Raw genomic sequence first — 25289 nt, forward strand, 5'->3', positions numbered from 1 at the left:
TCAGGACCCTAGTTACGGATTAAACTTATTCATTCTCCATCCTAATGAACAAGTCTATCATTTTATGGTTGCTTTTCCCAAAGGGACTTTGCACAAGATTGTTAATTAGTCTTTTCTCATTACACAATACCCAGTCTAGGATAGCCTGCTCTCTAGTTGGTTCCTCAACGTATTGGCCTAAAAAAACCATCACGTACACACTCCAGGAAATCCTCCTCCACAGTATTATTGCTAGTTTGGTCTCTCCAATCTATATATAGATTAAAGTCACCCATGATTACAGTTGTACCCTTATTGCATGTGTCTCTAATTTCCTGCTTAATGCATTCCCTTTCATCTCCATTACTGTTTGAGGGCCTACAGACAACCCACACCAACGTTTTCTGTCCATTGGTGTTTCATAGTCATAGACCCATAGAGTCATAGAGGTCTACAGCACAGAAAAAGGCTCTTCAGCCCATCGAGTCTGTGCCAGTCAAACAAGTACCTAACTATTCTAATCCCATTTTCCAGCACTAGGCCCATAGCCTTGTATGCCATGGCATCACAAGTGCACATCCAAATACTTCTTAAATGTTATAAGGGTCTCTGCCTCTACTCCCTTTCAGCCAGCGAGTTCCAGATTCCCACCACCCTCTGGGTGAAAAAAATTCTTCCTCACATCCCCTCTAATTGTCCTGCCCCTTGCCTTAAATCTATGCCCCCTGATTATTGATCCTTCCACCAAGGGGAAAAGTTCCTTCCTGTCTAATCTATCTATGCCCCTCATAATTTTATGCACCTCAGTCATGTCCCCCCTCAATCTCCTCTGCTCCAGGGAAAATAACATCATTCTATCCAATCTCTCCTCATAACTAAAAGTCTCCAGCCCAGGCAACATCCTGGTAAATCTCCTCTGCACAATCTCTGGTGCAATCACATCCTTCCCATAATGCGGATTCCAGAACTGCACGCAATACTCTAGTTGTGGCCTAACCAGCATTTTATACAGTTCCAGCATAACCTCCCTGCTCTTATATTCTATACCTCGGCTAATAAAGGCAAGTATCCTATATGCCTTCTTAACCACCTTATCTACCTGCCCCACTAACTTAAGAGACCGGTGGATATGCACACCAAGGTCCCTCTATATCCTTGGTACTTCCCAGGGTCCTACCATGCATCATGTATTTCCAGGCCTTGTTTGTCCTGCCCCAGTGCATCACCTCACACATATCCAGGTTAAATTACATTTGCCACTGATCAGCCCACCCGACCAGCCCATCTATATCCTCCTAAATCTAAGGCTATCCTCCTCACTATTTACCACTCCATCAATTTTCATGTTATCAGCGAACTTACTGATAAACCCTCCTACATTCAGGTCTAAACCATTTATATATACCACAAACAGCAAAGGACCCAATACCAATCCCTGTGGAATCCCACTGGACACAGGCATACAGTCACAAAAACACCCCTCGACCATCACCCTCTGCTTCCTGCCACTCAGCCAATTCTGGATCCAATTTGCCAAATTGCCTTGGATCCCACGGGCTCTTACCTTCGTTATCAGTCTCCCATGCGGGACCTTATCAAACGCCTTGCTGAAGTCCAAGTAGACTACGTCAAATGCATTACCCTCATCTCCACACCTGGTCACTTCTTCGAAAAATTCAATCAAGTTGGTCAGGCATGACCTCCCCTTAATAAAACCACGCTGACTGTCCTTGATTAATCCCTGCCTCTCCAAGTGTAGATTAAGTATAGCGCTTCCTGTCGGGCAGGCCGCTGGGTGGGCCTTAATTGGCCCGCCCACGTAAAATGGCTGTCGGCCCCGTTTCGGCGGCAGAGTTCGGCTGCCCGCCCGCTGCCAAGCCTGCCCATCAAGGTCAAAATTCTGGTCTTTGTTACACTTTTTAAACGTCTATAATGTAAGAGGTTCAGCAAGCAAAGATCACAGGTTTCTTTGTGAAAACTGCAAACTGTGAGAAGAACCCAGCGTGAGATAAGTTTTTTTAACATAATGAGTTGCGATTTGGAATGCATTGCCTGAAAGGTTGGTTGAAGCGGATTCAATATAAACTTTCAAAAGGGAATTGGACAACTGTTTGGAAAGGAATATAATTACATGGCCTTCAGGAAAAGTGAAGCTAGTTGGATAGCTCTTTCGAAGACCTGACAATGGCATAATGGAACAAAGCACCTCCTTCAGTGCTGTAAAATTTAACCATTTATGCCCATTTCTTCCAATAGCATGTATTCTTCGAATGGTTAGTACTGCTTACTGTTGATCCTTAATTCATTAATTTCTAATGTCCATTATTACTACAATGCACTTCATACTCTGATTCCCAGTGCTTTATTCCCCTCATTCCTCTATTTTTCTCTTTGCTTTCATGAGAGTGCTCCTCATGTCCTTATACCCCAAACCTAATGCACATGTTTGTCAAACCTTTGATGACTGTAAGAACGTAAGAGGTAGGATCTACAATGGGCCACACAGTCCCTCACGGCTGTTCCACCATCCAATAATATCATGGCTGAATTTCTACCTCAAATACATTTTACTGCCCTATTCCCAAATCCCTGGATTCCCTTTAGTGGCCAAAAATCTAGTGATCCTAACCTTGAATATACTCAGCGACTTGATCATCCACAGTTCTCTGGGGCAGAGAATTCCAGAGATTCACAACCCTCTGAGTGAAGAAATTTCTCTGCATCCCAGTTTTCGATATACACGCCACTGGCTTGATCCTTCGACTCATCCAGTCTCCCTGTCAGAACCTTTCCCAGGTTCCACCCAGTTAATTTGCTTATCCTGTTCTAGGCGCCACTCTCTCAGCGTTCATAAACGTTCCTTGAAGTGTGAAATCATTCTTGCCCTACATTGTCCAGGGGAGTGCTTGATGTTAATAATACAGCTAGTGGAGAACTAACTTTACATCATTTTCCCTTCTTGGTCATCTCTCACTTTGAAAAGTGGAAAATGCACCCCGAAGATTGCAGAATCATTGACTCCTTTTATTGTAATTTTCAGGAGACTAAAAGAAGATGCTGCAGGCAAAAGCAAAAGCACTTGTAATATATAATGCAGAGAATATCAGCTTCATTTAAAATCCCATTCCAATAAAACACTTCAGGGAACATCCGTCCTACAGTTGCACATCATTAAAATTCCTGTAAACAATGAGATATTGATTTTTATGAAACCAGTGAGTCATAATGTAGTTTTCAATGCAGTAAAAATTGCCTTGCTGGCAGTTTACAGATGTAAAATACTTGCTATTCAATTCTTCCAACAACAAATAATAGCGTGTGAAATTGTTCTTTGTGCCTAACATTCATGCTAATAGGAAATAGATCTAGGTTTCTTGCTCTCCTCCAAAGCTGACTCAAAATAAATCCATTTTTCACAAGAACCCAGACGGGAAGCCCCATTTGTTTCCACACACTGTTACTGTCATTCCTGAGGAGACTGTAATCTTATTCTGATGTCTGTGTTCATGCCTTCTGCCAAACATCATTTGGAATTCATCCGTAAAGGGTTGAAAGCAACAATCGTCATCATTCCGCAGCGGGTTGAAAATGCCCAGGGCTTCCACATTCCACAAAGGAATTTTAGGCTGAAACATAAACGGATGAAGTGTGGGCATGCTGCAGCTGTTTACAATCTATACCCTGCTTTCAAATAATAATCACACTCCGAAAGCTGGAGCTTCAACATAAAGGAAGATTCTCATCAATATCACTTTTTAACAGTCAATAAGAAATATCAATGGCCCTCATCTTTATTTGTCTACTTCTATTGATTTTGAGGCTTGGGGATTAGTTTATCTAAAAATTAACTGTTCGTCTGTGACATAATTAGAAATAGCTGGTGGGGAGTTCAGAACAAGGAGGCATAACCCTAAAATCAGAATGATAGGCCATTCGGGGATGATGTTAGGATGCAACTCTTCACGCAACGTGGAGTGAAATTCTGGAACTCTCTCCCTTGAAACGGCTGTTGAGGCTGAGGGTCAATCGAAAATTTCAGAACTGAAATTGATACTTTGTTTTGGGGGTGGGGGTGGAATTAAAGGCTAGATAACTAAGACAGGTAATTGTTGGCAGTGGCATCCCTATGTTAGATGGTCAACATGCAGCAAGTACATTGGCAATGGAATAGTTTCATTTCCTGCATCTTTGCTGATGGCTGAAGAGACTAATCTGTGAGAGGCAGGTTCTACCACAAGTGCTACATATAAGGTGGTTATCAGGTGTCATTGCAAGGTGCTGTTTTGAGTATTGGTGCCTGTGGTCAAGCTGTGTAGCCACATATTATCATGGTGGCGCCCTCTGGCCCATAGGTAATGTTGCCATTTCCCTTTTTTGTTGTCTAGTACCTTCCACATGTGAACATCGATGTTTAGGGCCTTCATGTCACGCCTGCATCTTTGAAACGGAGCTTTGGATAAGCAACTGGTCTTCTGGCTCCAGCTATCTCCCCAGACAGAATTTCCTTGGGGATGCGTCCATCTTCGATCCTGCAAAAATGCCTGAAAGCGCCTCTGCGCGGTGAGCGCTGGGAGATTAACAACAACAACATTGAGTGAGCTAAAGGTTAAGGGAGTACACCCAACAAGAAATATGAAGCAGAATCCCATTAAGGACTTGGTGATTCCTTCAAGGAAGCACCTTCTGGCAACCCCTACAACAGACTAGGCTCCAAACATACAGGCTTTTGTCTTTCCTCTGGATATCAGTCTATTCGTTCAAGTGGGGTGGGGGTGTGGTTCAGATGCTCGGCAAATCCACACCTCTTAAAACCATGCCTAGGCTACACAAGACAGGTAGATGGAGTTAATAAACAGGCCCCACCATGATTTAACTGAATGACAATATAGGCTCATGGTGCTGAAAGATCTCCTCCTGTTCCTTTGTTCAGGTTTTTTTTTGCAAAAATATACTTTATTCATAAAATATCTTCAATCACATTCCAAACCATTTCAAAAACACCATTACAAGGGTACAATCCAGGTTAAACTTTTACAAGATGTATCACCAGGTGCATCAGTACAAACAATATTACAATCATTTACAGCCTTTCATTTTGAGCTGTACAGCCCGAGGGGCTCTAAACAGTTCCCAGTCTCTCGGTGCGCTGTGGCAGAAAGGTCTTAGACAGCGACCCTTCCCCATTGCGCCTTTGCGGCAGCTGCCCCAAGCTTTAGTGCGTCCCTCAGCACGTAGTCCTGGACTTTGGATTGTGCAAGTCCGCAACAATCGGTCGGGGACAACTCTTTGTGCTGGAAGACCAACAAGTTTCGGGCAGACCAAAGCGCGTCTTTCACCGAGTTGATGATCCTCCAGCTGCAGTTGATGTTTGTCTCGGTGTGTGTCCCTGGGAACAGCCCGTAGAGCACAGAGTCCTGTGTCACAGAACTGCTCGGGATGAACCTCGACAGCAACCACTGCATCTCTCTCCAGACTTTCTTTGCAAAGGCACAATCCACAAGGAGGTGAACAACGGTCTCTTCCCCACCACAGCCACCTCAAGGGCAATGTGCAGAGGGGGTGAGACTCCTGGCGTGTAGGAAGGATCTGACGGGGAGGGCCTTTCTCACCACCAGCCAAGCTACGTCTTGGTGCTTGTTGGAAAGTTCTGGCGATGAGGCATTCTGCCAAATGACTTTGACAGTCTGCTCGGGGAACCATCCCACAGGGTCCACCCTCTCCTTTTCCCTCAGGGCCTCTAAGACGTTACGTGCCGACCACTGCCTGATGGACTTGTGGTCAAAGGTGTTTCTCTGCATAAATTTTTCCACGAGGGACAGGTGGTACGGCACGGTCCAACTACTTGGAGCGTTCCGCGGCAGCGTGGCCAGACCCATCCTTCGCAACACCGGGGACAGGTAGAACCTCAGCACGTAGTGACACTTGGTGTTTGCGTACTGAGGGTCTACGCACCGCTTGATGCAGCCACACGTTTTTTCCCCCTTTATCTAGAGGCTTGTACATCGCGTCCCTGCGGACACGATCCATTTTCGACCTCCAGATAAAGCGGAAGATGGCTCGAGTGATCGCCATCGCGCAGGAGTCTGGAATGGGCCAGACCTGCGCCACGTACAGCAACAGCGAGAGTGCCTCACACCTGATGACCAGGTTCTTACCCGCAATGGAGAGGGAGCGTCGCTCCCACATGCCCAGTTTCCTTTTCACCATAGCCACTCGCTCCTCCCAGTTTCTAACGCATGCCCCGGTCCCTCCGAACCATATCCCCAGCACCTTCAGGCCGTCAGCCCTGACAGTGAAGGGGACAAAGGATCGGTCAGCCCAGTTCCCAAAGAACCTTTGTTCAGGTAACTACTCCGGAACCTGCAAGGGTGAGCTGAATTACTGGAGATACAGTCACAAATCATGGTATTTATTCAGCAGCCCTGCTGTTTAGTTCAGGTTACATCACTCATTTGTGTTTTTGACTTTGTGGGTGGAATTTTCCATTCTTGAGATTAAGTGCGCTGGCGGGCATTTTTGGCTGCACCCACCCCGGAATGGCAGGAACTCGTGCCCGATTCCACACTTGGAGGATCATTAATTATGCAAAGTTCCAAATCAGCTGGTGGGTCGGGAGCTGACACGTACGCCTGCCATCATTTAAACGCCATTTTTAAAGGCCAGTCCAACACACAGTCTCACCCTCTCCAGCCCACTAGGGATGTCTGGCAGAAAGAAGAAGAAGGCGGAGAACCTCAAGAAGAAGGCAGCATCCCGCTTCACGCACCAGGCCCTCCAGGCCTTGAATAGAGTGGTGTAGGCGCAAAGGCACATGCTGTATCCCAGGGATGGCTGCAGAAAGCAAAGCAGCCTCACCTGTCCAGCCTGGGGGCTGTCACAGAGCAGGTTAGCACGGCTGGCAACCATGCCCCAAACGCCACCCAGTGCAGGAAGAGGATGAATAATCTCATCTGTTCCACCAGGGTAAGTCATCGTTCAACACCTTCCAATATCAAACTCTCATCTTGGAATCCTGCACTCAAACGCCTACTGTCTTCAGGGGTCTCACGCAAATATTAGCAGAGGACACATATTAACACTCGTTCTCGCACCGAGACTTTCACATCACCATCATCCCATTTGTCATGTTGCTCACACACTGTCCTCTGGCCCTTCTGGTGAGGGCTCACCACACACAGGGGGACATGCATCTCACCCAACCTCTGCTCCACCCCTTCTCATCACATGCCTGTCTTTCTTCTTCATACCGGCCAAGCTGGCACACAAGAAGTGTGAGAGAGCGCAGACTCCCCTTATTCCCAAGGAGCCATCCCAGTAGACGTAATGGCCCCTCAAAAATCTCAGGTATCTGGGATGTAGGAGTCATGGTAACCACCAGGGTGCTGTGCATAAACGTGCAGTATGTGCTTCTGGTGATCACACACCAGTTGTACTTTGATGGAATGATAGCCCTTGTGGTTTATAAACATTAGGACCTGCTGTCATGGAGCCCGTATAGCCGCATGGGTGCAGTCTATTGCACCCTGCACTCTTGGGAAGCCTGAGGTGGTGGTGAAGCTGATGAATCTTGCAGCCTGGCTATCTTTGTCCAGAGCAAACCTGACATAATGATGGACCTTCCTGTAAAGGGCATCTGTGACCTCCTTTATGCATTGATGTGTTGCGGATTGAGAGATGCCACACAGGTCCACTGTTGATTATTGGAAATGACTAGAGGCCAAGAAATTGTGGTCAATTTCAAAGCCACTAGCAGGGGATACCCTCCAATTCCACATGGCATCAGGTCTTCAGGAAGAATGTGGCATATGTGATGTACCAGAGCTTGGGACAAGCGCAAATGTACACAGCATTGCCTCTCATGCGTTTGTAAATAGCAGACTCTTCTACAATGAACCATGGGTCTGGCGAGACGCCCCTTTGCCTGGGTCTCTCCCCCCTGACCTGTTCATGCTGTGGCTCTACTTGACCATGTCCCTCCTGCTGGAGCTCTGCACGGAGTTGCATCTCCCTCCTTCACTTCCTCCATTGTATTAGGATGCTAACAAAGGCAGCATTGAGCCCTGGATCCATAAGTGTTTTTGCCATCTCTCTGAAAGGAAACATTGAAGACAATAATAATTCAAGGGGAAAGAAAGTAAAACTCAGATGGTGACACGTTTGGAGATTGTAAGGGTCCATAGTTTTTCCTGACCTAATTGCATGGTGGCTGATGCTGCTTTGTCCCTGAGACACTAGCACACACATCGAGGCGACCAAGATGGCATTGCAGCTGTAACATCTTGAGCCCTGTGTGGGATGCTAAAGTTTAATTGAGATGAGTGACCCAACCTAGCTCTGTGCTCCAGTCTCTGATGTGACAAATTAACAACCAATCAGTTGCTCATGGTCAATGAGTGGATGACGTTTGGCCTGTTAGGCGTGTCAAATCTGGTGACAGGCCTTCATTGATGGAATGCCATATATGACACAGCTGTGCCTCCTTCACTATTGCCTACATTCCCAAATTCTACATTCCTATGTATTACTCTTGAGATGCAGCGACTGTGATGTGCAGCCACCGAGTTCTGAGTAGCCCATTAACAGTGCTAATGAAGCCATTGGTTTTCATTGTAAGGAGCACTTCCTCCTTTCTTTCCAAGAAGACTCCTGTTCACCCCGTGGCAACAAGAGGTTAGATAGCAACTCCAGAAAGGCCCCCCTCATGCTCGCCCTTCCCCAACTGCCATTCCACAGCTTACTCTCTCCATTGCCCCCTTCATGTTCGCCCTTCCCCCTGACTGCCATTCCACAGCCTTCCATCCCTGTTGCCCCCCCTTGTGTTTGTCAACCCCACGCTTGCCCCACAGTGTTTCTGAAAGTGGAGGCCTGCATGAGTACCACAGCACAGTGGTGTTCCTCAGGACAATGTAGGTAAGGAGCGGAAGCAGACCAACCCTATAGCCCCAGCAGAGTTCTGTTCATCGCCACAAGACCTGTGCAGCGCTATGGCAGGTAGGCTATGTATGTTCCACTTACCTTGAAGTTACCAATGAACTGAGGTCCGACTTGTGCACGCCACTTCTTATCAAATGTGCTTGAGGCTGACATAATTTCCTGCTGGCGTGACGCAAGATTGGATTCTGGCGAGCAGCGGTTTTAATGGGCATTCACAACATGTCAATGAATGCAAATGGCGGTCACCCCACTAGTCGATGGGATAACCGACCTGCCATTAACCTGCCATCGTGAGACTTGCAAGCTGTTTTTACACCAGCGGATTTCCGACTTTTTACCTGCCGCTGGATTCTCCGCTACCACCCACCACCAACGGGATGGGAAAATTCCGCCCAGTGACTGCTTCACGTGACTTATCTGATTGAGGTCAAGTGTATATAGTGTACAACAAAAATAAAATTGAGGACAGGACAAAAATACACTATGGTCTATGACTGAAACCTGCTGAGAACAATGCAAGGTTAGCAGACTCAACTTATACTAACAGTCTCTAGTCATTCTCTTCCAGGAATATTTGAGCACAATGCTGTGTCAAAAATGCTTGTTAAAATTGAATCTGCACAAGAGATTGATGTTCTTTTTTATTTTTAATCATTCATGGGATGTGGGCATCATTGTCTATGCCAATATTTATTGCCCTTGAAAAGGTGTTGGTGAGCTGCCTTCTTGCACTGTCGCAATCTGTGTGATTTAGGCACACTCACAGCAAGGGAGTTCCAGGATTTTGACCCAGCAACTGTGAAAGAATGGTAATATATTACCAAATGAGGATGATGTGTGACTTGGAGGGGAGTTTGGAGGTGATGGTGTTCCTATGTGCTTGCTCCCTTGTGGTAGAGGTCACAAATTTGGAAGGTGATGATAAAGGAGCCTAAGTGAGTTGTTGCAGTGTATCTTGTAGATGGTACACACTGCTGCCACAATGCTCTGGTAGTGGATGGAGTGAGTGTTGAAGATGGTGGTTGTGGTGCCAATCAAGCAGGATGCTTATTGGTTGGTGTTGAACTTCTTGAGTGTTGCTGGAGTTGCACTCATTTTAGCAAGTAGACTTTATTCCGTCACACTCCTGACTTGTACATTATAAAGGCTTTGGGGAGTCAGGATTTGAGTTACTTCCCTCAGAATACCCAACCTGTGACCTCCTGTTTGTAGCCACACTGCAGTTCAGTTAGGCTTCTGTTGAATAGTGACTCCCAGGATGATGATGGTGGGGATTCAGCAATGGTAATGCCATTGAATGTCAAGGAGAGATAGTTACATTCTCTCTTGTTAGCTTTGTGAGATAGCAAAAACTAATGAGTATGGAGTCATTTTGTCCTCCATTTGAGCATCTTTTTTGAGCATCTAGTGGGGTGTAACTGACTAGATAGCAGTTCCCATTGTCTTGACAGAATTACAGTGGATTAAAGGTCCAGCACTTTGCATTTTTAGTGCTTTCCTTTCAAGAGTCCCTGTTTGAAATGGGCGCCCCAGTGTGAAATTCCATGAAATTTCTCAAAGCTGGTCTGCAGTGCAATCCATTTAGGAACCTTCCAGAAAAGTGGTCACTTACAATACCAGATATCAGGTGATTGCTGGTATCCATCTATGGTCAGTGTCTTTTCTTGCTCTTTTTTAAAAAACAGGTCCTCTTTAATATCAATATGTTCAATATGTCTGTGGTTAGCTGGTGAAGTTATAGGTAGATCTCACTCAGTCATCATTTCCTGTTGTAGTGACAATATGGATATGGACTGCTTCATTATCTGACAAATTACAAATGGAACTGAAAGCTGTGCAGTCATCAGCAAAATTCCCACTTATGATCTTGTCATGAAGCAGCTGAAGATGGTTGGGCCTAGGACGCTACTCTGAGTAACTCCTGCAGCGTTGTCCTGGAGCTGAGATGATTTGTTTCCGAGTCATATCTTCCCTCAGATGAAAAGGTCTAAAAGTGTTTTAAATTTGTCACCAAGTCAATTGAATGTGGAATGACATTTTGTTCTTGAGCTGTTACCACACCTCTTAAATCTGATTTGTGTGACTTCACATGTCAATATCAAGCTAAAACACCACTTTGCACCATTGCAGGCTGCGTGATACAACTGGCCTACGATTGGCTGGAAGATTGTGTTTGGGTGTTAGCTCACATGAGATTTTCCATTCCATTAAATGGGAAATGGTTGCTAGGTTGGTGAGCACAGAAGCAGAAAATCGCTGCTATTATTTATTGCAACTCATTTATTCCCAAATAAAATGATGTAGGTAGGAATCTTCTGAAATAATTAAAAACGTGACAGTTTAAAACTAGTATAGAGAGGAAATGGTCTAATAGAACCATGCTAAGAATTCACAATTATATGGTGCCTCACACCTGATTGATGCAGTACAATAGAATATCTTGACTGGATTTCAAAGAGATTATACATGATGCATGTTTTAGCAGATGCATTGTACAATGACTCAATCTAAAATCTTGAGCATGTAACATTATTATGCCAGCCAGAGAGCTATTTTTATGTTTTAAAGCTATCTTTGTTGATTTTACTTGTCAATTCATTTTCTTCATTGGTAAATTTCGTGACACTGAACCCACAGGGAAGACCTTCAGTCAAAGGGAGAGAATGGATTGAGGAATTTGGGGTGTACTTTGTTCCCCTGTCCCTCACCTTTCACCCCTGCCTCCTGTATAAATCAGCCAACCCAACTCAGTCTGCACAGGCTCATGTTGGAACAAGGGATGTAAAGTCAAATTCAGTAAATTTATGGAAAGGAAAGAAAGACTTGCATTTATATAATGCCTTTCACAACCACAGGATATCCCAAATTTGGAGCCAATTAAGTACTTTCAAAGTACTGTAATAATGTCAGAAACCTGGCTGCCACTTTGCGCACAGCAAGCTCCCACAAACAGCAGTTTGATAATGACCAGATAATCCGTTTTGTTTTTCACATCATTATTTGTGAGATAAGCTTTGGCCAGAGAATTGGGGATCCTTCACTGCTCTTCCTTGAAATAGTTCCTTGTGAACTTTTACATCCACCTGAGAGGGCAGTTGGGGCTCAATTTAACATCTCATCCAATTTATGGCACCTCTGACAGTGCAGCACTCCCTCTGTTCCACTGCGGTGTCAGTCTTCGGTGCCAGAATCTTCGGCTCTGCACACCGACATCACCACGTGTCATTCTGATTTTCAGTTCGGTGGGCGCACACTGGAGTCCGTTACGCACTCGCTGAACTGTCAAAGGTCTCTTAAGGCCATTTAAAAATTAATTAAAACACTTAACGGAGCTGCCCGTCCAACCTTAAGGTTGGCGGGCAGGCGAAGAGCCCAGGCGGCTTTCGCATTTATCATGAAACCTCATCCACTGGCGGGATAAGGTTTCATGAAGTGTTTATAACTTGAATAAAATTTTTTATTCAAATTCATTGACATTTCCCAGCCCATGTGACAGTCTTAAATTTTTCTTTCTTCTCTATTAAAATTTTTGACCATCAAACTAATCTCCCTGAGGCAGCGCTGTGTCTCAGGGAGATTTCTACACTCTTCCACGCGCATGCGCGAAAGGGCGCAGGCCCCGACTCAGCCTACTCCCCCTGCCCGCACAGGGAGCGCTCAGCGCTTCCGGGTGCGCATCACGCTGGGCGGGCCTCAATTTACCCACCCGCGTAAAATGGCAGCGTGCAATTGATAGCACCCACCCGCGCCTACTCCTGCTCAGCCCTCCCCGATGGGGAGAAAATTCTCCCCCTTGATTATGCTCTCAATGGATTGAGATTTGAACCACAATTTTCTAACTCAGATGTCTGTGGTACCAATTGACCCATAGCCTACACACAAATTACACCAAAAATTATTGGCAAATCATCACAGAAAACCATTGTCAAAATAAGATACAGCTGAGGTGCAGTAGAAATTATCCTCCCACTACCACAGATGCCTACATATCAAAGGTTTACAAGTTACGAAAGTGTTCATAAAACACAATTTCTTAACCCTGAACTTTCTTTTTGAGATATGCACATATCCTCAGGCAAAATTGGGCAAGCTGCTTCGGGGAAGTTGGGTCTTGCATTTTATTTTGTTCTTTCTCCCTTCCTCTGACACACATTTGCCATGAAAATCCAGCCGCAGCTAATATCCATCACCAAACAAACTTCCATCTTAACTATTAGCCTATTTCAATCCCCACCCCCCCTCCCCCCACCCCACCCCCACTAGGGCTATCTGTCCCTTGCTCGTCCTGCTTTCTACCCTTAATGTCCCCATTAGCACATTTCTTAGCTAATATCACCACTGTCAACACCTCTTTATCCTTTTGTCTATGACATCTTTTGGCTATCTCCACCTATCACTGGCCCTCTATCCAGCTCTACCTGTCCCACCCCTCCTTAAACCAGCTTATATTTCACCTCTTTTCTATTTTTCCTTAGTTCTGATGAAGAGTCATTCGGACTTGAAACGTTAACTGTATCCCTCTCCGCAGATGCTGTCAGATCTGCTGAGTTTTTCCAGGCATTTTTGTTTTTGTTCCAGCTTAACTATGTTAGTCTGACTCTTTCTCACCTGCATGAACAGCAAACATTGTCATTGGTATCTTTTATTAAACTGTTTTACCTGGTGTAGTCAAAGTAAACCCTCAGTTAAATTACAGGCTTCTCAACATTTTAAGCCACAAGTTGTACCCTGTATAATTATTACTTTTTCTGCAGTTACCTCTAGTCGAAGAGAATTTTTTTCCACAATAGTTTGATTCACTGCGTTTACTTATCCTTAAAGCCAGAAAAATATATAGTCAGCTGCTTTACAAGGCAGTACATTATCTCAGCTTCAACTGCTTTTGCTGGCAGCCGTTTCACTCCCAGATGAAAGTTGTTTCAATCCCTGTTTATGGCTTGTTAAGATAAAGGACACAGCACAGGAATTGCAAGACATGTAAAGACCAAGATCCATCTAGCTTGTATTCTCCCATCCACCAGTCCTATGAGACAACAGTACTGGAGCTGTTGACTCATCATAGCAATCAATCTCTATCAATTAGTCTCTAAAAGACCCAGACTTGACACGAGGAAAACACCAAAGAGAGTTTTGGGAACCATGGGTTAAATTTTAATATGCAGGAGCATATATAGTTTTGGGAAGTTAATATCGGCAGAGAAAAAGTACTGGAGAAACGTAAGGGTCAAAAATCCAACAAATCCCCACGACCTGATAACCTACACCCTAGGGTTTTAAAAGAGATAGAGGTAGTGGATGCCCTGGCTATGATTTTTCAAAGTTCCCTGGATTGTGGAATGGTCCTAGCAGATTGAAAGTTATCAAATGTAACGCCACTATTCAAAAAAGAAGGGAGAGAGAAGACAGAAAACTACAGGCCAGTTAGCCTAACATCAGTCAGCTGTAAAGTGCTGGAATCTACTATTAAGAAAGTCCTAACAATGCACTTAGAAAATCATAGCATGATCAAACAAAGTCAACATGGTTTCACAAAAGAGAAATTATCCTTGACAAATTGATTAGAGTTTATTGAGGATGTAACTAGTAGGGTAAATAAAAGGGAACCAGTAGGCCTCATATACCTGGATCTCCAAAATTCAATAAGGTGATGCATTTTGGTAAGAAGAACATGGCTAGATGATATAAAATAAGGGGCGAAATTTTGAAGGGGGTGCAGGAGCAGAAAGACCTGGGTGTATATGTGCATAGGTGGCAGACAGGTGGTGAGAGCAGCTAATAAAGCATTTAGTATACTGGGCTTTATTAATAGGGGCACAGAGTACAAGAACAAGGAGGTTATACTGAATTTATATAAAACACTAGTTAGACCTCAGCTGGAGTATTGTGTACAGTCCACATTATAGGAAGGATGTGAACACATTGGAGAAAGTGCAGAAGGGGTTTAAAAGAATGGTTCCAGGGATAAGAAACTTCAGTTACGAAGATAGATTGGAGAGGTTGGGACTGTTCTCCTTGCAGTGAAGAAGGCTAAGAAGAGGTTTGATAGAGATGCTTAAAATCATGAGGGGGCTGGATAGAGTAGATAGAGAGAAGCTGTTCCTGCTCGTAAAATGATCAAGAGTGAGATGGCACAGATTTAAAATGATTTGCAAAAGAAGCAAATGTAATGTAAGGAAAAACTTTTTCACACGAGTGGTTTGGGTCTGGAATGCACTGCCTGGAAGTCTAGTGGAGGCAAGTTCAACTGAGGCATTCAAGAGGGCATTAGGTGATTATTTGAATAGAAACAATGTGCAGGGGTATGGGGAAAAGGTCGGGCAATGGCACGAGGTCATAATGCTCATTTGGAGAGCCAGTGCAGACAAAATAGGCCGAATGGCCTCCTGTGTTGTAAAATTCTGTGATTCTGTGAAAAGGTTGAAATGCAAGATAAGGGCTCATGGAGTTGTGGTAATATATTAGCATAAATAGAAGATTGGATAACCTACAGGGAGCAAAGAGCAGGCAAAAATGGGGCATTCTCAAGATGGCAGGCTGTGACTAGTGGAGTGCTGCAAGGTTCAGAGCTGGGGCCTCAGCTATTTACAATATACATTAATGACTTAGACAAAGAGAAAGAGTAACAAACCATGTTTCTTGACAATACAAAGCTTAGTGGAAATGTAAGTGTGTGGTGGACACAGAGAGATGTCAAAGAAATCGAGATAGACAACAAGATAGCAGATGAATGTGGGAAAGTGAAGTTATTCACTTTGGTTGTAAGAATAGAAAAGCAGAATGTGTGAAGCTTGTAAATGTTGATGTTCAGAGAGAGTTGGATATACTGATATAAGGAACTTAAAGTTAACACGTAGGTTGGCCTTCATTGCGAGGGAATTAGAATACAAAAATAAAGACATCTTGCTCCAATTATATCAGGCTTTGGTGACACCTGGAATACTATGCACACTTTTGTTCCCCATATTTAAGGAAGGATATATTTGCACATACAGTGAAAGTTCACCAGACCAGGTAAGGAAGACAGATTTCCTTCCCTGAAGGACACTAGTGAACCAGATGGGTTTTTACAACAATCAATGATAGTGGTCATGGTCATCATCACTGACAACTAGTTTTACATTCCAGATTTATTAATTGAATTCATATGTCACCAGCTTCCATGGTGGGATTTGAACCCATATCTCCAGAGCATTAGCTTTGGGCCTCTGGATTGCTAGTTGTAAGGAACATGTCTTTTTATTTCTGTTGGACTGTTCTAAAGGACATATCTTTTTCATTTTCTATTGGACTGTGGGTTAAAATTACAATGGCTGCAGGTTGAAAGACATGTCCACTGGAACATGATGAGCGATATCTACAATGTTGCAATTCATGTGCCATGAAAGACAGGATAGTGCTGAAAAGAAGTCCTGGACCAAGGAAGCTGCCCGGCAACAACATTTTAATTGGGTCCTAACTAGGTGACCAGGTTTTGTGTGAGAAGCAGTGCAGCAGAATAGCTCCTAGCCTGAAAAGAACAAGACCTAAAATCTCTTTCTCCTGTGTGTGGAAGATTCCAGTAATTCCACAATAATACTAGGTGGCTTTTCCTCCTTATATCTCTATAATCTGCTCCACCTCTGAAAACCCCTGTCAACAGGCAAAGGAGAAAATCACTGTCAGAGACATTGAAAGGCAAGTACTCAACCAGTGAACTAAATACTGAGAGTGCAGGAAGACCACCTTGTGTCATCAACAAGAACTGAAAGGAACTTGGAAGACATGGATCAAAATCAACCCATCGAATCCTGTACTCTGGAATTGGTGCCAATGAACTGTTTTATCCCACCCTTAAAATCCATGTTTTTGTGTGTCTTATGTGTCTTGTAAGTGTGTGTATAGGGATTTAAGAAGGGGTAGAGTTTAGGTTATAGCGTTATAAATGAGCAGTTCATGGGCGGAATTTTCTGGATGGTGGGGGGACGGAGCTGGAGCAAGCGTGGGCGGGTCTGCAATGCCATTTTATGCAGGCGGCCAATTAAGGCCCACCCAGTGTACTTCATGACTCCCATGCATAGCGGGAGTGGGCAGACGATGCCGGGCGCGCTCAGCCCGCCGAGTCCAATGGTGACCCAACGGCCTGCATAAAGGAAGGCCTGGCAACCTTGTAAAGGCTTCTCGCAATGGCTGGGCAAAGGGTTCTGCAGAGGGGCAATGGAGGTTACGCAAGTCCGGAGGGTAGGCCATCGGGGCAGGCCAGGCCGGAGGGTAGGCCAGCACGCCAGGCCAGGCGGGAGGGTAGGCCATCGGGGCAGGCCAGGCCGGAGGGTAGGCCAGCGGGGCCAGTGTGCCCCTCAATTTTCCGATGAGTGCCTTGCTGCCCTCCTTGAGGAAGTGGCAGCACGGTGGGAGGTGCTGTTTCCCCAGGACGGGAGGAGGATCCCCCTCCACATGATGAAATGTGCCTGGGAGGAGGTGGCGGAGGTGATGAGTTCCTGTGACGTGGTGCGATGCACCTGGATCCAGTGTCGCAAGCGCTTCAACAACTTGTTGTGCTCTGGAAGGGAGAAGACAATGTTGGCATTGGTCACTTAACCCACCAGGTCGGCTTTCCCTCCTGCTACACCCCTTTCCTCCTCCCCCCGCCCCAAGTCTGAGTGCAGTTACTGCTTTGAATCATTGACGGCATGTGCCCTTTGCTGGGTGGGCCAGCTGATATTGCCCATACCGAAGCCATGGGTGGTGAAGAGATGGGTTCTGCGCCCGCAGCATGTGGTACACTGAGACCCACATGACTGTTTTGTGGGCAACCTGGAGAAGCTGTACCTAGACGCTGTTCTTGACCTGTAGGGCATGTCCAAGTCAGGGTGATGAGATGCTGGGAGGGGAGCTTCAAGGTGGCGTGGCAACGAACCATCTGCTGCGCTCTGCGCTCCATGTGCTTGCGCCTCCTTGCTATGGAAGGATATACCGTGTGGTGCCTAATGTAATGTAGGCAGCATGTGGCCAAGATGGGGGTGGGGGGGCGGTGGTGTGGGGAACAGGCCTTTGTGTGGGTGTTCGGCAGCAGCGGGGTGAGGAGGCACTGGAGCCCTGATATGTTCCACTCTGGTTGGGGTGGGTCGTGCGCAAAGAGAGTCCATGTACAATTTGCACAAATTAATGCTCTTCTCTCATTTTCAGGAGAAGAATTCTCATAACGCGGCAGAGTGTGTGAGGACTGGCAGCAGCCAGGCGCAGGTCGCCAGTCTCAGCCAGTTTGAGCAGGAAGCCCTGGATATGGAGAGGCGCCATGTGCCCAGGTCCACTAGTGTCAGTGAGGCTGGGGTGCCACAGCCAGGTGTTTATGCCCAGCAGTGAGGTCAGTATTGTTCTCCCAGCAGCCATAGCGGTGCTGAATGTTAATTGATTTAATTTTGCAACATGCCTACGGAAGGGTGAGCGCAAAATGATCCGGGGGACAGGAATGGACTTTGGCATTTTCTCCATGTTAACTGATCCAATGTCCTTGTTCTTCCTTTCAGCATCAGCGGAGCAGGGCCGGGAGGAGGAGCAGCAGAGGCCCCCTCTCACACCTGAGGGCCCTGATTCTCACCAGCATCACATCATCTCTGCCAGCCAGGCACCAGCACAGATACTAGCACCTCGATGGGAGTTAGAACATTGGCTAGCGTCTCGGGGCACAGTGGTGAGGGCTCTTCACAGTCGCTGGAGGAGCTGGCAGAGACAGATAGTGCCCATGGCGCCAGCAGTTGGAGGACTGCAGGTGACCAGGCACATGCTCAGTCGGTGCCTGATGATGTGCCTCTGGAGTTGTCCACGACGCAACAGGTGCAGGAAATGCGGCCGGGTGTGCGGGAGCATCTGGGGAAGATACATGAGGCTATGCTTGGCTTGGTCTCCGTGGTGGTGGAGCCTACGTGGATGATCGCCAAAGCAATGAGCCACATGTCCGAGCGCCATGCGTCCTCCATGGAGAGAGTGGCAACTCTCGTGAAGAGCCTCCTCCAGGAGACCTGTCAGGGCTTCCTGAGGATGTGCTCTGACCAGCAAGCCCTCCCATTGGCAATCTGCTCAGCTGGTCAGTGTCAGTGTGAGAGATGTTGTGGGCACCAAGTCTCCCAGCTCGGTGCCCATCCATCCACAGTAAGCAGGGAGATCCAAAGTGACCTCACGTCAGCGCAGCAGCTTCCTGACGTCTCTGCGGGCACCTCTCAGGGCCCTCCGGATGAGGGCACCAGCTCCTCTGCTCCTCTCCCAGTGACCATAGCACCCGGTGAGGCTGTTACGACTGGGGAGATGCCAACTGTGGAACTGGCAGATCCATGCCAGGCAGGGCCAGCACAGGCTCCACGGGCCAAAGGATGACAGCTAAGGTCATCGAGGCCAACAGGACAGCAGAGTCAGCAGGCTGTCTCAGATGCCACTCCGAGCAATGGGGCAGCCCCAAGATGCAGCACCTGGAAACCTAAACATAAGGCACCTTAGGCACTGGTGCTTTTGTGTTGGCCTGAGATGAGGTCTTTATGATTTGCTTTGAATTGGAACACCCTTGTCATTTTGTTTCATTAAGTTTCTTTGCCTGTGATATTAAATTCAGACATGTGACCATAGCCTCTTTCCTTCTGCACGTGTATGGTTTCCAAAAATGTTGTGAGTGATTTGTGGGACATTCAGCTTTATTAACAAGGTCCTTAGTTACTGTTCCTAACCTGGAAGGTTTGGCACTTTGGTATCGAGTATAGAGCCTACAGCCCATGCTTGTCCTGGTGAGCCATCTGTGGTGTGCTAGCTGAACGTTTGTTGGATTAAAGCCTCCCGGGTGTCCCTGCCTCCCTGGAGTATACCCGGGTCAGCGTCTACTCCCTCATAATTTCCCTGTGTGTGCTCATCCTCGGACTCACTGCTGGACTCATCGTGTGCAGCTGCAGCCACTGCGTTGACGTCTTCATCGTTCACAGCGTCCTCCCTTTCCAGCGCACGATTGTGGAGAGCACAGCATGCAACCACTATCACCGACACATGATCTGGGGGGTACTGGAGTGTGCCCCCTGAGTGGTCTGGGCATCAGAAGTGCATCTTGAGAAGACCAATGGTTCTCTCCCCCACAGTCCTTGTGGAGGCATGGCTCCTATTGTACCGCTGCTCATCTTCTGTTCTTCGATGGCAGAGAGGCGTCAAAAGCCACCTTCTGAGCGGAAAGCCCTTGTCACCCAGCAGCCATCCATCAAGCCGGGCTGGAGCACTGAAGAGCCCCGGCACCCGGGAGTGTCTGAGGATGTAGGCGTCGTGGGAGCTGCCTGGGTACCTTGCACAGACTTGTAGAATCTGCATCCTGTGATCACACACTATCTGCACGTTCATGGAGTGGAAGCCCTTCCTGTTGACGAAGGCACCGGGCTCACCTGCTGGCGCCTTGATGGCCACATGTGTACAGTCTATTGCACCCTGGACACGGGGGAAGATAGCAATGGCCGTGAAGCCTCTGGCTCGCTGTGCCTGACTTGCCTGGTTGCAGCGGAAGTGGATGAAGGTCAATGCCTGTCTGAACAGAGCGTCTGTAACCTGCTTGACACAAGTGTGGACAGCTGATTGGGAGACACCGCAAAGATCACCCACCGAGTCCTGGAAGGAGCCAGAGGCATGGAAGTTGAGGGCAGCTGTGACCTTTAGAGCCACTGGTATGGGGTGTCCACCCACACAGTTAGCGGAGATCTCAGGCCCAATCATCTGACAGATACTGTTGACTGTCTCTCTTGAGAGACGGAGCCTCCTTCAGCACGGCATCTTAGACATATTGAGGTAGCTGCTTCGCTGCCTGTAAACCCTGGCAGCAGGGTAGTGGCATCTTCTGTGGCCCCTTCCGCCTTGGTCTGCCTCTTGGCCCTGCAGCCCTTGTGCCTGTGCCTTTCCTCCCAAAGGTGGCTCCCCTGGAGGCTGAATGTGTGCTCCTGGCCTCCTCCCCCTTCTACCCCACCCCACCCCTCTCCTCCTCAGAGGAGCTGCCTCCAGCGGACAGTTCAGCTCCCATTCCCAGACTATGGGAAGGCTTCCAGTAACCTGCAGGCCCAAAAAAGATTCCTCACTGCAGAGCGCTGACCTGAGGGTTCAGAGTCCAGGCAAAGCAGCTGGTATGCATTTTGAAGTATTGTAGATCACACAGGCAAATTTCAAAAACTTTTGAAAAATCAATACTTGAGAGAGCACACTCCCGATCCCAGTGAGCTCTCTTATCCCCCCTGTGGATAAGGTTAATACAAATGTGTCCTACCCGCCTGCCCAAGAAGATTGCACGGGCGCCGAAAAGTCAGCATCGATTGGTGAGTCAAGGGCTTTAAGTGGCCCGTTAATTAATGGCTAGCACGGAGCGGGTATCATCATGTGCCCGCCCAATGAAATATCGCGATGACGCGCGGTGACATCGGGACGCTCGCCTGGCATCGTCGCACGTCATTTTACACGTGGACATGTGGGGCCCGCCCCCACACACCAACAGGAAAATTCTGTCCCATATTTCTTTCTTTTGCCACGGGTTAACGATAGTTTGTTCAATAAACAGTTATTTACTTATTAAGTTTACAAACCTGACGCCTGTATTATGTTAATCTAAATTAAACAGGTAGAGTTGGGGCAATCTGGTGGTTTGATCAAACATTTTCACATTTGTCACGGCTTGGGAAACAGTGGGGCTTGGTATTACAGCGCACTATACCCAGTGAGTCATGACACTAGTCCAGTAACATTTCCACTTTGCCACCATTTCCACCTGCTTGAGGGGATAGGCACTGAGAGGTTGCTTCTGCTGGCTGGGGACACCAGAACACGGGGCCACAGTCTCAGGATAAAGGGTTGATCATTTAGGACTGAGAGGAGGAGAAATGTCTTCACCCAAAGAGTTGTGAGCCTTTGGAAATCTACCTCAGAGGGCTGTGGATACGCCATTGTTGACTATATTTAAGGCTCGGATAGACAAATTGCTGGTCTCTCAGGGATTCAAGTGACATGGGGATCAGGCGGGAGAGTGGAGTTGATGCCTAAGATCAGCCAGGGCCATGTTGAATGGTGGAGCAAGCTCAACAGGCCGAATGGTCTATTCCTGCTCCTATCTCTTGCATTCTTGAGACGATGCACCCCCAGCAGGAACCCGCTCCTCTGAGGATTTGTTTTCTGTCATGTTCAGTGGCTGCTGTTGCACATGTGAATGCCCTGGTGGGGAGAAAAGATGTGAATTAATACTGACAGGGTAACTGATTATTATGAAGGTGATCATATTTCACTGACTTTTGAAATCCTGTCAATATGACGATGTGCTTGTGCCATGTGGGCTGTTGATAATTAGTTGTGTTACTGGGAAACTGAGGATCCCTATCTCCAGATGTCCAACAGCCAGGGCTGCCAAAACCCACTGATCTTCAGCTCCTCTATCTCTGCATTTGTAAGCTGCATGACCTATAAAGGGCCACCTCCATCCCACTCTCTCTCTCATGCTATGTGCTCTTGATTCCAACAGGGGAAGAACAGACCAATGAGCAACTATAATGGCATCTGTACACTTGGTAGATGGAGTGCATTTGGTTAGTGACTATGATGGAGAGGCGTGGAATTGCAAAAGAATGAGGGTGTCTGTCAGTGATGGATGGATAGATGGGGATTTGAGGAAGTATACTTGCAAGGTAAGTGGGTGTACGGAGTGTTGAGATGGGGTAGAAATTGAAATGAATTAATAGTTTGAACAATCTAGCCGTCTAGCTTATATATAAACATAAAAATCCCTTTGCAATTTTATCACACAAAGCTTTCTTTTTATTTTAAACAAGTGAGTTCCTCTGTTCAAATAGGATTCATGAACTCACAAACATTATTGGCTACTTGTGTCCAAGTTTCCAATCTGTGTCTAATTTAAATACACAAGTTGATGACAAGGCATAATAGAAATTCAAAATTAAAATTTGGGGTTCTCAAGGAATTGTGCAATTACATGATCTAGCACGAAGAAATTACTGATCCTTTCTTCTCTGCTCGACAACAGGAACAAGTTTCTAAAGTGGACGACCTCATTTGCAATCGATCCAGTTTACAACAGGAATGCGGAGCAGGAGACAGGGACCAAGTCAAACCAGCATGAAATGTCAGCTTTGACACAATGTGTACTATTCAGTTATTGGCATTGACATTGAATCAGAAATTTGTAGTTTCTGTTCACGAAGCCACCAAGAGTTATACACAAATGCCGATGCTGTCAATCTTCACCCTTAAAAGAGGTAACAATTCTTTCATTGTCTGTTGTGCTGAAGTTTAAAATTGCCAGGGATTGTGTAAACCCTTTCTAAAGCCAGCCGCTTCCCTAGAAAAAGCCTTTTTTTCACCATAAGTTATGTAACTGGAAATTCTCAAAGGACTTTATGATTCATGTAGTGTTCAATTGTTCTGTGTTTGATTGTGTGACCTTGCTTACTATTGATGCTCACTGTACTTGATTAGTTAAGCTTAGGTATGGACTCAGAGAAAGTAAACAAACTGTAAGAAAGAGCTCAAAGCATGGAGTAGACATTTTAAAGCATTGTGAATAAAACTTGGTACACATTTAGGGCAGAATTTTACGGTCCCGTTTCAGCGGGGACGGGGCCATTAAATGCGGCGGGCCGTTATTAATGCCGTTGACGACAGCGGGAAGGTAAAATCCCGCTGTTGTAAAATTCCGCCCATAGGCTGGGATTTTCCAGCCTGGTCTTGGCGTGACCCGCCAGGGGAGATTCAGCAGCCCAGGCAAAAGTCCATTCACTTCTGGCGGGGCCAGACGATCCCGGAGGCAGGTGGGGCCAGAAAATCCTGCCCATAGAAACTAGCGTCACCTCCGCATGGAATCGAGATATAAAATATACAACAAACCACAAGTTTGTTTTAAGGTAACTTTTGTAAAATGGTGTTTCATTGCAATACCTTGACCTTATCCAGTGTGTCAGGACATTACAGTCATGGTAAAGGAACATTGTATCTTGCCTGAAACTGGAGTGTCTAAAACTAATGTGAACTGATCTGTTTAGATCAGTGTCATGAGTCATTGCACATTTAAAATAGCAGCATAAAGGTCACTTCCAATGAAACCCAAACTATTGTAGAGATACAACATTTTGACTCATAAAATATCTCCGGTTTGTATACAATACATCAAATGCTATCTCCGGGAACAGAGCATGTTTGGCACTCTTCAAAGCCATTTGCAAAATTAAAACTTCCCCTGACATTGCCTTTCAAAGGAACTATGAAAATCTGAAAAATGAGGCAGAATCTTGTAGAGGCGATGGGGGGTCTCTCTTGATTGTGCTCTGCTTCTTGGCACACACACCTCCCCCTTTAGCGAAGTGGAAAACTGAAATACAGGGTGGCAGGATCAACAATTTTATAAATCCTTCACTTTAATAAATACTCAAATCTATGCCAGTGCATTAATGATAACTATATGAAGAGTTTCACAACTGGTGAATTGACTGAATGATAAAATGGTTTATCTGTTTTTCCTTCCCAGGACGGAGTAAATGCAGGACGGAGAGGCCACTCGCGATCAAGGTGACTGACCATCCCTTATTTTACAGGATCATCCCGCACCTGAGTGCACTGTCCCGTGTCCCGGGCTGCACGGTGCTGGGATGCTGCTTGTCCTGTAATTTAGACCTTTAAATTTTCCACAAGTGCAGTACCAAGGTGGAAAAAACAGTTCAGACCGGTATTCTTATTTCCCAATTTTTCCTGGTGTTCCATTTTAAGGTGTACAAGACCAGTTCAGACCGGTATTCTTATTTCCCAGCTTTCACTGTTTTTTTCCTTCTGGGTACCTACTCTACTCTTGTCTGTGGACTCCAACAGCTCTGGCAGCAAATGTCCCACCCCTTTACCCTGCTCTCTCAAACACTGGCAGCAATAGTCCCCCACTTGCATGGACTCCCATGGCCGACTGTCCCTTCACTTTCCCCACGGTCAATGGTCATCCTGTCTCCGATTGCAACATTCCTGGCTGCTTTTAGAGGAGAGGATCAAAATCAGTCGATACTTTCTGTCCCCATGAAGCCTGTGTGAAGGAGTTAGTCAGTAACCTATATGCTTTTGCTTTTTCAGTGGGATGATATTTGGTCCATTTTAAATTGACCTGCAGCTCTTCTGACTCGGCAGTGCCACTGGGAGGGTGGTGGCTGCTGTTGGTACTGCAGGCCTTAGATCGAGGAGGCACCCAGACACAGGTGAGTGATGATGGTAAGGGGATCGTGGAATGAAGGTCGCGGGATAGAGAGGGGGGGAGTGATGGAGGGCTGGCAACAAGGGCAGGGGATGCCTCTCAACGAGCATCCCCCTTCCCGTTGCCAGGTCCCTCGATCAGGTACCAAGTGCCTTTAAACAAGGCC

Source organism: Cetorhinus maximus, chromosome 2 (assembly GCF_964194155.1).
Source record: "Cetorhinus maximus chromosome 2, sCetMax3.hap1.1, whole genome shotgun sequence".
Classification (NCBI taxonomy): Eukaryota; Metazoa; Chordata; class Chondrichthyes; order Lamniformes; family Cetorhinidae; genus Cetorhinus; species Cetorhinus maximus.